Consider the following 15,391-nt stretch of genomic DNA (forward strand, 5'->3'; position numbering starts at 1 on the left):
CTTTATATAAAACATGCTCAATTAAAACCAGAGAAGGCAGGAAAGTGAGCCTCTTGTAATGAATAGAAAACAGCTACAAACATGGTTGATATCGATGCAAGTATATCAGTATCCACTTTAAATAGGAATGGCGTATAGGGATCCCTGGGTGGCGCAGCGGTTTAGCGCCTGCCTTTGGCCCAGGGCGCGATCCTGGAGACGCGGGATCGAATCCCACGTCGGGCTCCCGGTGCATGGAGCCTGCTTCTCCCTCTGCCTGTGTCTCTGCCTCTCTCTCTCTCTCTCTGTGTGTGTGACTATCATAAATAAATAAAAATTAAAAAAAAAAAAAAGGAATGGCGTATAAATAGCAATCCAAAGTCAGAGTGGATTTTAGAAATTCACCAGTGTATATTGTCTGCAAGCACCTATTTTTAAGAGAGTGATTCCGAGAGGCTAAATAAAGTAAAGGGATGAAGAAAGACATACCATGCTAACAGTAAGCTAAAGACCTGTGGAGTATTTCTATTAATTTCAAACTGTCAGGGGCATGAAACTCAACAGAAATGACAGAACTGTCACAACTGCGGAAGCCTAAGAAGGTATAAGTACTAAATAGGAGTTAGTATCCTGGATGGGATCTTGGAACTTGAAAAGGCCATTCGAGAAAAGCTGAGACAGTCTGAATAAAGTGTAGTCTTTGGTTAATGATAACACATCAATATCAGTTCATTAATGTTACAGTTGTGCCACATCAACATTAAATGATCGTAATAGGGAATGTGATTGTCGGGTATATGGGAACTGTCTTTACTCTCTTCATAGTAATTCTCTAAGCCTGAAACTGCTTTAAAAAGTAAGATTTCCTTTCAAGAAGCACATTGCTACCATGTTGCAGGAGTTGCAGTCATCTTGAGGCTGTCTGGACAGATGTTTTTAGACATAAAGTGTCAGTGTTTTACAAAGTATACTCAACCCTACTACCACAACAAGGCTGTGGCCAGCAGCAGCCGAATAACTCAAGTGTGGATGGATGAACTTAAAGAGCTTAACGACCATCACAACCCCCACACCCGCGTGGAACCCTTTGGGGATGTGACAGAGAGGAGGCAGCTCCATGCAAAGCTCCAGCGGAAGGATTTCAGGTGTTCTTGGAGAACGTGTACCCAGAATTGCACGTGCCTGATGACAGGCCTGCCTTCTTTGGGATGCTCTGGAACAGAGGACTGAAAGATTACTGCTTTGACTCTAACCCTCCCAGTGAAAACCAAATCGTGGGACGCCAGGTCCTTCTAACCTCTATCATGGAATAGGTCAGAACCAGTTTTTGAATACACGTCCCAGAATGAAATACACTGTGACACCCACCAGCCAGAGGTCTGCATAGCTGTGGACGCAGGAACGGATCTTCTCATCATGCATCTCTGCCAGGAAACTGCCACAGGGAATCAGAAGTTCATCTTGCAGGAGGATGGTTCTTTATTTCACATACAGTCCAATGAATTCGTTCAGGCTGAGAGGAAGGCATTCAGTGACAGTTTCATACCATCCTTATGGGACTGCACGGATTTGGAACATTAGAAATGGCTCTTCAGGGAACACATGTAATAAAGCGTCACTGTACCAACGAGCTCATGGAGGGAGCGGGATGCCCCTGGACTCTGTGTCCAACACAGACTTAGCTGAGTACAGTGAGAGACCTCACCCCAGTGAGAGAGCCCATCCTGGCTGCTCCACTTTTATAAGGAAGTCATTTTGCAGTCTGTGAAAGTGATGTTGGATTTGACAAGCTTTGTACGGATTTTGAAAACTTCAAAATTGCTCCCAAGTACTCTATTCTCAAAGGGTAATCATAAAATGTTAACTCTTGCTATTCAGAGAATTAAAACCTTTAAGTATTTTTCTGTCAATATAAAAAAGATATACTCATAAAACAGTGTTTCAAAAGTTCCCAAAATTGAGTAAGGAAAAATCCCTAACCCAACAACCATATAACTACAGATTCAGAAAAGTGAGTGACCCCCAAATAGGGAAACCCCAACGTAATCCTTGTCAACCCACAACACGTTCGAATTACAGAAACTCAAGTCAAGGAAATAAACAAGAGATGAAGCACAGAGACATGACACAGAAATTTATAGTGGACAGCCAATTCTATTTGGTACTAGATTTTATTCTCAAATTGTGGTGGACAGAAGGATGTGACATGCTAGTTTTTCAAGTTCTTTGTTTTCGGAGATTGTAGTGTACAGTGGTGAATTAATATTCATATACATAGTGATAAGATTATCACTATCAAATCAGTTATCATATACATCACCTCACATAATTATCTTTTTGTGTTGTGAGGAAATTAATATCTACTCTTCTAATAAATTTCAAGTATACAGTACACTATTATTAGGTATAGAATCCCAGAACTTGTTCATCTTATAACTGAACATTTGTGCCCTTTGAGCAATATTTTTCAAGTTCTAAAGAAAGGAACTGATGATTCTAGAATTTCCATCTAGAGATATTATCCTGCATGAATCAAGAGAAAAAGGGCATACTCAGAATAAGGAAATGCACAATAATTTGTCATTTGTAGATGTACCCTTATACAATGGCTTGAAGAAGCTCTCTTCCCCACTCTCGTCCCCCACCAAAAAAAAAAAAAAAAAGAAGGAATAACCAAAGAAAAAGTGGTGGTTCAGAAAAGAAAAAAGAAAATGGGTTTGATAAAACGAGGCATAAATAAGGTACACTATCCTTTTTTTCTGGAGGTTGTTAAATTGTGTGTGATGGTTGGAGCAAAAATTAGAATATCTGTTTTGTTTCTTAGTGCATGCAAAGGAATTATTTAAAATTTCAAAGTTAGAAAGGTGAATGGACCTAAATGGATGTAAGGTTTCTATGTATATGCAAAACTATAAAACATAATACTTGTAAATAGGGGTTATACATGTATGTACATTATAATACTTAGAGCAACTGCTAAATTAAGATACAAAGTGATATACTCAAGAACATTCTAAAGGAATCAAAATGGAACTCTCAGACATACTCAAGTAACCCGAGGAGAGCAAAAAATGAAACTCAAGGAGAAAAAGAGGGAGCAACAAAATCCAAAAACTGAAATGGTAGACTGAAGCCATTATGTACGAGTATTTACTTTAAATATAAATTATCTAGTACACAATCAAAGATAGAGATGGGCAGCACTGATGAAAGAAAAGTGACCCAAATATATTCAGTCTATAGGAAATGCATTTTTTTTTACAAGAGAACAAATCTATACCTTTATTTATTTACTTTTCAGTAAGTTTAAATCCTTGAGGGGTACAGCATCACACGTATTCTGTGGCCAATGGCTTTTGCAGGAAGGTTGCTTCAGAATTTGGCATGAACCATGCCATTGTTTCCATGAGCACAAGTTACTTTTCCCCAGATTACTCTGGTTTTGTTTGGTTTGTCATAGGACTTACTGTGTTGTTCTTTGCTTTGTACACATAAGCACATCGCTTGCCTAGATAGAATTCAGTTTCATCTCGAACATAAACACCTTCAATCTTAAGTAGAGCTGTGTGCTCCCTCTGGTTCCGGAGACCCTGTTTATAGCTGGCAAAAATGGCCTTGGACCAAAAGCCTTCCAGACATATTCGTCACTTTAGGAGTCTTGTTCCCAGCAGGCCTCCACAAACTCCAAGATGGTGGAAAAAGAGCAGGAAATGCATTTTAAACACAGCTACACAGATTAAAAGTAAATTGATGGAAAAATAGATCATGCTAACACTAATTATTTAAACAGGAGCAGCTTTTTCAGTATTAAAGAATGTATACTTCAAAGCCATAAAATTACTAGGCACACATGGCATGGCATGATGCACACATGATGGCATAAGTATTTATCCAGCAAGAAGTCATAGCTCTCCTAAACATGTATGTAGTCAGAAGCAAACTACTAAATATGTGAAACAAAAACCTGACAGAGCTGAAAGGAATAATAGACAAATTCATAGTTATAGTTGGGAAATTCAACACTACTGTCAGGAATTCATAACAGTATTTTCTCATTGGATTACAAAGCAAAATCAACTGCATGCTGAATTTCCAAGGCAGATCTATGTCGAATAATTTGCAAATGTTGAGGGATCAACACTCAAAAAGATAGATTATACCAAGTATTGCCATTTGTATTATTGTTACAAGATATTCACCACCACACCCTGAAGTGACTTTCCGTAGTGGGAGTATTATACATCCCTGATGAACTCATGCATGTCCATGTGACTAAGCCTGGTCTATGGCACATATAATTCAAACAGAATGTCTTTTGTGTGTGTGTGTGGGGGGGGGAATATATATTTATTGTTTTAATTTTTTTAACATACAGTGTTTTATTAGTTTCAGGGGTACAACACAGTGATTCAAGAATTCTGTACATCACCTGGTGCTCATCATGATACATACACTTCTTAATCCCCATTACCTATTTCACCTGTCCTCCCATCCCCTCCTTTCTGGTAACCATCAGTTTATTCTCTATAATTAAAAGACTGGGGTGCCTGGGTGGCTCAGTTGGTTAAGTGTCTGACTCTTGATTTTTGGCTCAGGTCAGGATCTTACGGTTGTGAGATTTAGCCCTGCATCAGGCTCCACTCTGGGCATGGAGTCTGCTTAAGATTCTCTCCCTCTCTTTCTGTCCCTCCCTCCACACTCACACACACTCTGGATAAAAATAATAATAAGAGACTGTTTCTTGATTTGTCTCTCTCTCTCTCTCCCTCTCTTTTCCCCCCTTTATTCATTTTGTTTCCTAAGTCCCACATATAAGTGAAATCATATGGTGTGTGTCTTTCTCTGATTGACTTATTTTGCTTAACATTATACTTTCATATATATATATATATGTATATATATATATGCTATTTTCTTTACTCATTCATCTATCCATGAACACTTGAACTGCCTTTATAATTTGGCTATTGTAAATATTGCTGCTATAAACATAGGGGTGCATGCATCCCTTTGAATTAGTGTTTTCTTATTCTTTGGGTAGCTCAGTAGTGTGATTGCTGGATTGTAGGGTAGTTCTATTTTTAACTTTTTCAGGATTCTCCTTGCTGTTTTCCAGGGTAACTGCATCAGTTAGCACTCCCAACAGTGGTACAAGATGGTTTCCCTTTCTTCTTATCCCTGCCAACACCTGTTTTTTCCTGTGTTGTTGATTTTACCCATTCTAACAGGTGTGAGGTGATATCTCATTGTAGTTTTGATTTGTGTCTCCTAAATGCTACATCATGGTGAGCCTCTGTTCATGTGTCTGTTGGCCATGTGTATGTCTTCTTTGGAGAAATGTCTGTTCATATCTTCTGCCCATTTTTTTAAAGATTAATTTTTTTATTTATTTGAGAGAGAGAGAGAGAGAGTACACACATGCATGAGCAGAGGGAGGGGAAGAGGGAGAGAATCTTCAAGCAGATTCACTGAGTGTGGAGTTCTACATGGGCTCAATTCTAGGACCCATTAGATCATGACCTGAGAGAAACCAAGAGTCAGACACTCAACTGATTGAGAAACACAGGTGCCCCTGCCCATTTTAAATTTGATTATTTGTGGTTTTGTGTGTTGTTTTATAACTTCTTTATATATTTTGGATACTAACCTTTTATCAGATATCATTTGCGAATATCTTCATGTATTCTGTAAGGTTGCTTTTAGTTTTGTTGATTCCTTCACTGTGCGGAAGGTTTTAATTTTGATGAAGTTTCAATAGTTTATTTTTTCTCCTTGCTTCAGGAGATACATTTAGAAAGAACTTGCTATGGCCAGTGTCAACGTGGACACTGCCTGTGTTCTTCTCCAGGATTTTGATGGTTTCAGGTCACATATTTAGGTCTTTCATCCATTTTGAGTTTATTTTTGTGCATGGTGTAAGAAAGTGGTCCGGTTTTCCTAGCACCACTTGTTGAAGAGACTGGCCTTTTTTCCATTGGATATTCTTTCTGCTCTGACGAAGATTAATTGACCATATAGTTGTGGGTTTATTTCTGGATTTTCTTGGTGGCAACATTTTTGCCAGCAGGGAGGGTAAGACAGAAAAATAGGAAAAATAGAAAGATCTCACAGGGAGCTTTTGGCAGTCATGCTGGTCAGTGTTGTACATCACTTAGTTCCACTTTTCCTTGACCAGGACTCAATCCACTAGCCACAGTTACCTGCTGCAGGACTGGGAAACTCCAGGAGGAAAAGAAAATGAGTTTGGAGAACAGCTAGTCAGTCCCTGCTATTGGCGTGACAAATATGTTCACAGGACAGAAAATACAAATTCCTCTATGCATTTTCAAAATGCCCAGCCTCACACATGGTAAATGAAATGTGTATTTTAATTACAGTAAGATACCATCTATTTTCTATCATATTGCCAAATATATAATCATTTGAAACACACTGTTTTCATGAGGGTGTTGGGAAAGGGAAATATGACTGAGTTTTTAGTGTGGGTTTAAATTGATACAGCATGTAGTTTTTGTCCTCATTATGATCACACAGAAATATCTCCAAGATACATTAAAAATAAAAATGCAGGTCCCGAACACTGGTATTAAACTATCTGTATAAAAAGGGAGTGGTTAAAATACATGTAAATGTTTATATATGTGTAATGTAACTCTGCAAGGATGGATATCTAAGGATCTGGTTGAAAAGAGTGTTTGTTATTGAGGAAGGGAACTGGATGATTCCATAATTGGGGTAAAAGGCATACTTTTAATTCACTGTTTTGAAACCTTCAAATTTTATATCATGAATGCATGTATCACATAGTCAATTATTTCTCTTTGTTAAAAGCAAGAACAGAAAATAAAAAGCAATGACACAGACTTAGGGGCCATGCAATCTGCATTTGTGACCTTCACCATGCCTATCCAGCTGTATAATGTACAAACTGAAAATGTGGGGTTTCTCATTAAAAAATCAGGGAAAAGCTTTCCCCCCTTTCTTCCACAGCCTCTTATTTGACCTGTTATTGTATTTTGTAATCGTAGTTTAATGTTGTGAAGTTCCTCAGAGGTATCGGGGGCCATGCCCCAGGCCTGGCACTGCAGTCTTGAATCTCTCTGCAAGCACACCTAGACCCCATCAGAGGGCAGAATGCAGTAGCAATCACTTGGGCAGGAGGGAGAGAGGGAGTCTGGGTGAGTGCACGGATGAATGAACACTAGAGAACCCGTCCCAGTGAAGCCAGGAGCTGGTAGAACTGGATCATAGGAGAGCTGAGGGTCCAGGTTCCTAGCACATGCTGTACTGTCTCATGGGACATCACTTACAAGACATAAATTCAAAGAAAAAAGGTTAAGAATTTGGAGAATCAACATTAATCCACAAGCCCAGACAACCATTATCAGCATGGGCCCTGTGGGGACCAACTACACTGGTTCAGGTCCTTAAAGGTGGCCCTGTTACCATTTCTTACCTGTGTGTTGTTAGTTAACTTCTCTGGGGCTTCAGTTTCTTCTACATTAGAATGGAGCATAAAGGAAAAAAAACCTCATAGGTTTCTTTTTGAGGCTTCAATGGGATTTTATATGTAAAGTGCTTAGCATAGTACCTAGCACACTGTAATAAATCATTACAAGTTAAGCATTATTAAATTATTGAGATTATAATTTGTATTACATTATCAACTAACAAAGAGTTAATATTATATTGGAATTTGAAATCATTAAATGCTTTATTAAAATACTTAATGAACAGATGCAAGCATCACAACAGATAGAAACATGAACTACAACAGGTTAAACAGGAGTATTCCTCCTACAGTTTTGGATAAAGTAATGTGACTCAGTTCATTGCAAATACAAGGTGAGGCTTTCTCTAAGTGGTAGGCCTGTAAGTTGGTGGGAAGAGTTTGTACCTCTCTTCTGGATACTAGCTACGTTACCCCAGGCCCACACTGCCTACATAAAAAATCACCTTTTGGGGCACTGTTTTCATGCTTCCATGGAGCATCAGTGTCCATGGTTCAGGTATCTCCTATGTCACCCACCCAGAACACCATTCTCCTTGCTTCTACCTGTCCTTCTTTCCTCATGAGGTTTGCTATCTTTTCTTTTCACTTACCTAAGTACCACCATCCCTGTATTTATTCTTTTCATTGGCATTATCCCAGGGTGTGTTAGCTTTCTCCTTCCCATTTATAGGGTGACCAGCTGGGGAAGTAGCTGCAGGAGAATGTGGGGATCAACATAGGAGAAATTAGGACATGTTTGTAAGCTGAAGGATGGATCAAATATGGTGAAAGGTAGTAATTCAGTGTTAGCTTGCTCTATATAATGAGCCAGTTCTCCACATGTTGACCTTTGAGAAAACAAAGTTGGGAGATGAAATCCAGTATGGACCCTGAGTGTTCCCTTGAGTTTGTGCTGGGTATGCCAAGAATTCAAAGCCCTAACCACTCTTTACTCAGGAAATTTCTCACGGTTGTCTTTTGAGCAAATTGAGGGATGAGGTAATACTTCCCCAAAGAGCAGAATTGCTGCTGCTCACTGTAAAAGAAGTACATCTCCCAAGCTCAGGGTTCTCCTCCTGTATCACAACCCTCTGCATGTATAGCCATTCAGGTAAGTCTACTTGTATTACCCCCAGGGGATTTAGGGCACATGTAGAACCAGTACAAGCATGATGCTCTGGCTATTGCTTTTGCTGTGAATAATAAAGTCCTTTGTCTCTCATCTAGGTGTCTTCCATCTTCTGTCAGGGTCAATCTGCGGCAAATTAAGTTGTGAGCTTGCAAGTAGAATAAAGCCTCAGACCTTCCACAGTCCTTGGCACACAGACTTAAGTACATCACTCTATTTTTGCATTAGGATAAAGGTCAACTCTGCAAATACGATTTTACAGGCTCTGCATGGCCTGGCCTTGCCTCTCTCTCCAGGCTCTTGTGCTACTTTCCCCCAAATATCTCTGCTCTTGAGTCATATGGAAAAGAAAAGTAGTGACTGGCATCTTATACTTACAAGGAAATCTTAGTGTTGCTGATAACATGGCTTGTCACTCATGGCTAAACTGTGTTGTTCTCTCATTGGATATAAACAACTAAATCACCCAAGGAAAACTCAAGTCCTATAATAGTTTCTTTCTAGCATAATCTTCCTGAAATACGTGCACCGTTCCCACATCATGCATTTCTTCACTGCAATGAGTAATCAACGCACCTTTTTAAAACTGTCTGTGTATTCCTGTGCTCTTTGGCTGGAAGGTGTTGACATATATAATATCAGCTATTCTTTTATTTTATCCAGCATGCTAATTTCTTTCTTGCCGCGGGATTTTGCACATACTCTTCACTCTACCTAGAGCACTGTTCTCCTAACCTCCTTAACCTTACTAATATCTCTACAATTAATTAATTACTCCCACAAATAAGTGTGAAAAGTTACCTTGTGTCAAGCATTGTGTTAGTTACAGGGAATGCTGCTATGATCAAAAACAGACATTGTCTTATATCTCCTTTGCTTCCTGTGAATCAGATAAGATAAAAGTTCATTCAACATCACATTAATGAATATCTTGCTTAATTTACAATGGGGTTATGTCTCGATAAACCCATCATAATTTGAAAATATTGTATGTCAAAAATCCATTTAATACACTAATCTACCAAACATTGTAGCTTAGCATAGCTTACCTTAAACATGCTCAGAATACTTACATTAGCCTACAGTGGGGAAAATCACCTAATACAAAGCCTGTTTTATCATAAGTATTCAATATTTCACATAATTTATTGAATACTGTACTGAAAGTTAATAACAGAATGGTTGTATGTATACAGAACAGTTTTAAGTGTGTAGGCTGTTTACTCTCGTGATTGTATGGCTTACTGGAACCTGTGTCTCACTGCCATTGCCCAGCATCATGAGAGAGAATATTACCACATATCTCTAGCCCAGGAAAATATAAAAATTCAATATTCAAAGTTTCATTTCTACTGAATACGTATCACTTTTGTACCATCATAAAGTCAAAAAATCCAAAGTCGACCATCATAAGTCAGGGACCATTGTTATGGAATTCTAAAATGATTTAACTGGTTTGATGATAAGAAGCACGTTCTTGTGAGTTCAAGATAATAGGAATTTAATTTAGACTTGAGGATAGGGGACAATTGAGAAGCACTAAAGTCAAATCTGAAGAATGAATGGGACATTAATTAATGGCCTGTCAGTCCTTACCATCGGCATGGCATGTTGGAAAGACCCTGTGATCAGAGTAATTGCAATAGGTTCAAGAAACTGAAAGGGGTTTATGTGATAGGAGTGCAAGTTACAAGTAGGTGAATATTGTGAGATGGGGAGGCAAAGAAGTATAAAGCTGAGTAGTGTGGTTTGTGTAATCAGACTACCTGTATTCGGCCCTTAGCTCTATCACTTACCAAATGTGTAACAGGGGGCCAATTCCTGAACCTCTTTGTGCCTTATCTTTATACTGGGGCATGATTGAAAATTTCTTTATAGGTTTTTTTATTTTTTTATTTTTTTTTTTTTATTTTTATTTATTTATTTTTTTTTTATTGGTGTTCAATTTACTAACATACAGAATAACACCCAGTGCCCGTCACCCATTCACTCCCACCCCCCGCCCTCCTCCCCTTCTACCACCCCTAGTTCGTTTCCCAGAGTTAGCAGTCTTTACGTTCTGTCTCCCTTTCTGATATTTCCCACACATTTCTTCTCCCTTCCCTTATTTTCCCTTTCACTATTATTTATATTCCCCAAATGAATGAGAACATATAATGTTTGTCCTTCTCCGACTGACTTACTTCACTCAGCATAATACCCTCCAGTTCCATCCACGTTGAAGCAAATGGTGGGTATTTGTCATTTCTAATAGCTGAGTAATATTCCATTGTATACATAAACCACATCTTCTTTATCCATTCATCTTTCGTTGGACACCGAGGCTTCTTCCACAGTTTGGCTATCGTGGCCATTGCTGCTAGAAACATCGGGGTGCAGGTGTCCCGGCGTTTCATTGCATTTGTCTCTTTGGGGAAAATCCCCAACAGTGCAATTGCTGGGTCGTAGGGCAGGTATATTTTTAACTGTTTGAGGAACCTCCACACAGTTTTCCAGAGTGGCTGCACCAGTTCACATTCCCACCAACAGTGTAAGAGGGTTCCCTTTTCTCCGCATCCTCTCCAACATTTGTTGTTTCCTGCCTTGTTAATTTTCCCCATTCTCACTGGTGTGAGGTGGTATCTCATTGTAGTTTTGATTTGTATTTCCCTGATGGCAAGTGATGCAGAGCATTTTCTCATGTGCATGTTGGCCATGTCTATGTCTTCCTCTGTGAGGTTTCTGTTCATGTCTTTTGCCCATTTCATGATTGGATTGTTTGTTTCTTTGGTGTTGAGTTTAATAAGTTCTTTATAGATCTTGGAAACTAGCCCTTTATCTGATATGTCATTTGCAAATATCTTCTCCCATTCTGTAGGTTGTCTTTGAGTTTTGTTGACTGTATCCTTTGCTGTGCAAAAGCTTCTTATCTTGATGAAGTCCCAATAGTTCATTTTTGCTTTTGTTTCTTTTGCCTTCGTGGATGTATCTTGCAAGAAGTTACTATGGCCGAGTTCAAAAAGGGTGTTGCCTGTGTTCTTCTCTAGGATTTTGATGGAATCTTGTCTCACATTTAGGTCTTTCATCCATTTTGAGTTTATCTTTGTGTATGGTGAAAGAGAGTGGTCTAGTTTCATTCTTCTGCATGTGGATGTCCAATTTTCCCAGCACCATTTATTGAAGAGACTGTCTTTCTTCCAATGGATAGTCTTTCCTCCTTTATCGAATATTAGTTGCCCATAAAGTTCAGGGTCCACTTCTGGATTCTCTATTCTGTTCCACTGATCTATGTGTCTGTTTTTGTGCCAGTACCACACTGTCTTGATGACCACAGCTTTGTAGTACAACCTGAAATCTGGCATTGTGATGCCCCCAGATATGGTTTTCTTTTTTAAAATTCCCCTGGCTATTCGGGGTCTTTTCTGGTTCCACACAAATCTTAAAATAATTTGTTCTAACTCTCTGAAGAAAGTCCATGGTATTTTGATAGGGATTGCATTAAACGTGTATATTGCCCTGGGTAACATTGACATTTTCACAATATTAATTCTGCCAATCCATGAGCATGGAATATTTTTCCATCTCTTTGTGTCTTCCTCAATTTCTTTCAGAAGTGTTCTATAGTTTTGAGGGTATAGATCCTTTACATCTTTGGTGAGGTTTATTCCTAGGTATCTTATGCTTTTGGGTGCAATTGTAAATGGGATTGACTCCTTAATTTCTCTTTCTTCAGTCTCATTGTTAGTGTATAGAAATGCCACTGACTTCTGGGCATTGATTTTGTATCCTGCCACGCTACCGAATTGCTGTATGAGTTCTAGCAATCTTGGGGTGGAGACTTTTGGGTTTTCTATGTAGAGTATCATGTCATCGGCGAAGAGGGAGAGTTTGACTTCTTCTTTGCCAATTTGAATGCCTTTAATGTCTTTTTGTTGTCTGATTGCTGAGGCTAGGACTTCCAGTACTATGTTGAACAGCAGTGGTGAGAGTGGACATCCCTGTCTTGTTCCTGATCTTAGGGGAAAGGCTCCCAGTGCTTCCCCATTGAGAATGATATTTGCTGTGGGCTTTTCATAGATGGCTTTTAAGATGTCGAGGAATGTTCCCTCTATCCCTACACTCTGAAGAGTTTTGATCAGGAATGGATGCTGTATTTTGTCAAATGCTTTCTCTGCATCCAATGAGAGGATCATATGGTTCTTGGTTTTTCTCTTGCTGATATGATGAATCACATTGATTGTTTTACGGGTGTTGAACCAGCCTTGTGTCCCAGGGATAAATCCTACTTGGTCATGGTGAATAATTTTCTTAATGTATTGTTGGATCCTATTGGCCAGTATCTTGTTGAGAATTTTTGCATCCATGTTCATCAGGGATATTGGTCTGTAATTCTCCTTTTTGGCGGGGTCTTTGTCTGGCTTTGGAATTAAGGTGATGCTGGCCTCATAGAACGAATTTGGAAGTACTCCATCTCTTTCTATCTTTCCAAACAGCTTTAGGAGAATAGGTATGATTTCTTCTTTAAACGTTTGATAAAATTCTCCTGGGAAGCCATCTGGCCCTGGACTCTTGTGTTTTGGGAGGTTTTTGATGACTGCTTCAATTTCCTCCCTGGTTATTGGCCTGTTCAGGTTTTCTATTTCTTCCTGTTCCAGTTTTGGTAGTTTGTGGCTTTCCAGGAATGCGTCCATTTCTTCTAGATTGCCTAATTTATTGGCGTATAGCTGTTCATAATATGTTTTTAAAATCGTTTGTATTTCCTTGGTGTTGGTAGTGATCTCTCCTTTCTCATTCATGATTTTATTAATTTGAGTCTTCTCTCTCTTCTTTTTAATAAGGCTGGCTAATGGTTTATCTATCTTATTAATTCTTTCAAAGAACCAACTCCTGGTTTTGTTGATCTGTTCCACAGTTCTTCTGGTCTCGATTTCGTTGAGTTCTGCTCGAATCTTTATTAGCTCCCTTCTTCTCTTGGGTGTAGGATCTATTTGCTGTTTTTTCTCTAGCTCCTTTATGTGTAAGGTTAGCTTTTGTATTTGAGTTCTTTCCAGTTTTTGAATGGATGCTTGTATTGCGATGTATTTCCCCCTTAGGACTGCTTTTGCTGCATCCCAAAGATTTTGAACGGTTGTATCTTCATTCTCATTAGTTTCCATGAATCTTTTTAATTCTTCCTTAATTTCCTGGTTGACCCTTTTATCTTTTAGCAGGATGGTCCTTAACCTCCATGTGTTTGAGGTCCTTCCGAACTTCTTGTTGTGATTTAGTTCTAATTTCAAGGCATTATGGTCCGAGAATATGCAGGGGACAATCCCAATCTTTTGGTATCGGTTCAGACCCGATTTGTGACCCAATATGTGGTCTATTCTGGAGAAAGTTCCATGTGCGCTTGAGAAGAATGTGTATTCAGTTGAGTTTGGATGTAAAGTTCTGTAGATATCTGTGAAATCCATCTGGTCCAGTGTATCATTTAAAGCTCTCGTTTCTTTGGAGATGTTGTGCTTAGAAGACCTATCGAGTATAGAAAGAGCTAGATTGAAGTCACCAAGTATAAGTGTATTATTATCTAAGTATTTCTTCACTTTGGTTAATAATTGATTTATATATTTGGCAGCTCCCACATTTGGAGCATATATATTGAGGATTGTTAAGTCCTCTTGTTGAATAGATCCTTTAAGTATGATATAGTGTCCCTCTTCATCTCTCACTACAGTCTTTGGGGTAAATTTTAGTTTATCTGATATAAGGATGGCTACCCCTGCTTTCTTTTGAGGACCATTCGAATGGTAAATGGTTCTCCAACCTTTTATTTTCAGGCTGTAGGTGTCCTTCTGTCTAAAATGAGTCTCTTGTAGACAGCAAATAGATGGGTCCTGCTTTTTTATCCAGTCTGAAACCCTGCGCCTTTTGATGGGGTCATTAAGCCCGTTCACATTCAGAGTTACTATTGAGAGATATGAGTTTAGTGTCATCATGATATCTATTCAGTCTTTGTTTTTGTGGACTGTTCCACTGAACTTCTTCTTAAAGGGGAATTTTAAGAGGCCCCCTTAAAATTTCTTGCAGAGCTGGTTTGGAGGTCACATATTCTTTTAGTTGCTGCCTGTCTTGGAAGCTCTTTATCTCTCCTTCCATTTTGAATGAGAGCCTTGCTGGATAAAGTATTCTTGGTTGCATGTTCTTTTCATTTAGGACCTTGAATATATCCTGCCAGCCCTTTCTGGCCTGCCAGGTCTCTGTGGAGAGGTCTGCTGTTACCCTAATACTCCTCCCCATAAAAGTCAGGGATTTCTTGTCTCTTGCTGCTTTAAGGATCTTCTCCTTATCTTTGGAATTTGCAAGCTTCACAATTAAATGTCGAGGTGTTGAACGGTTTTTATTGATTTTAGGGGGGGATCTCTCTATTTCCTGGATCTGAATGCCTGTTTCCCTTCCCAGATTAGGAAAGTTTTCAGCTAGAATTTGTTCAAATACATATTCTGGCCCTCTGTCCCTTTCGGCGCCCTCGGGAACCCCAATTAAACGTAGGTTTTTCTTCCTCAGGCTGTCGTTTATTTCCCTTAATCTATCTTCATGATCTTTTAATTGTTTGTCTCTTTTTTCCTCAGTTTCCCTCTTTGCTGTCAACTTGTCTTCTAGGTCACTCACTCGTTCTTCCACCTCGTTAACCCTCGTCGTTAGGACTTCTAGTTTGGATTGCATCTCATTCAATTGGTTTTTAATTTCTGCCTGATTAGCTCTAAATTCTGCAGTCATGAAGTCCCTTGAGTCCTTTATACTTTTTTCTAGAGCCACCAGTAGCTGTATAATAG

General features: G+C 39.0%; 2 pseudogenes; one reads left to right on the forward strand and one right to left on the reverse strand.

Annotated features, from left to right (window-relative positions):
- Window positions 1-809: 809 nt before the first annotated feature.
- On the forward strand, window positions 810-1,587 carry LOC140628520 (polypeptide N-acetylgalactosaminyltransferase 12 pseudogene; annotated as a pseudogene).
- A 1,698-nt stretch (window positions 1,588-3,285) lies between these two features.
- Window positions 3,286-7,981, reverse strand: LOC140628521 (large ribosomal subunit protein eL33 pseudogene; annotated as a pseudogene).
- Window positions 7,982-15,391: the final 7,410 nt, after the last annotated feature.

This window comes from Canis lupus, chromosome X, assembly GCF_048164855.1.
Source record: "Canis lupus baileyi chromosome X, mCanLup2.hap1, whole genome shotgun sequence".
NCBI classification, from domain to species: domain Eukaryota; kingdom Metazoa; phylum Chordata; class Mammalia; order Carnivora; family Canidae; genus Canis; species Canis lupus.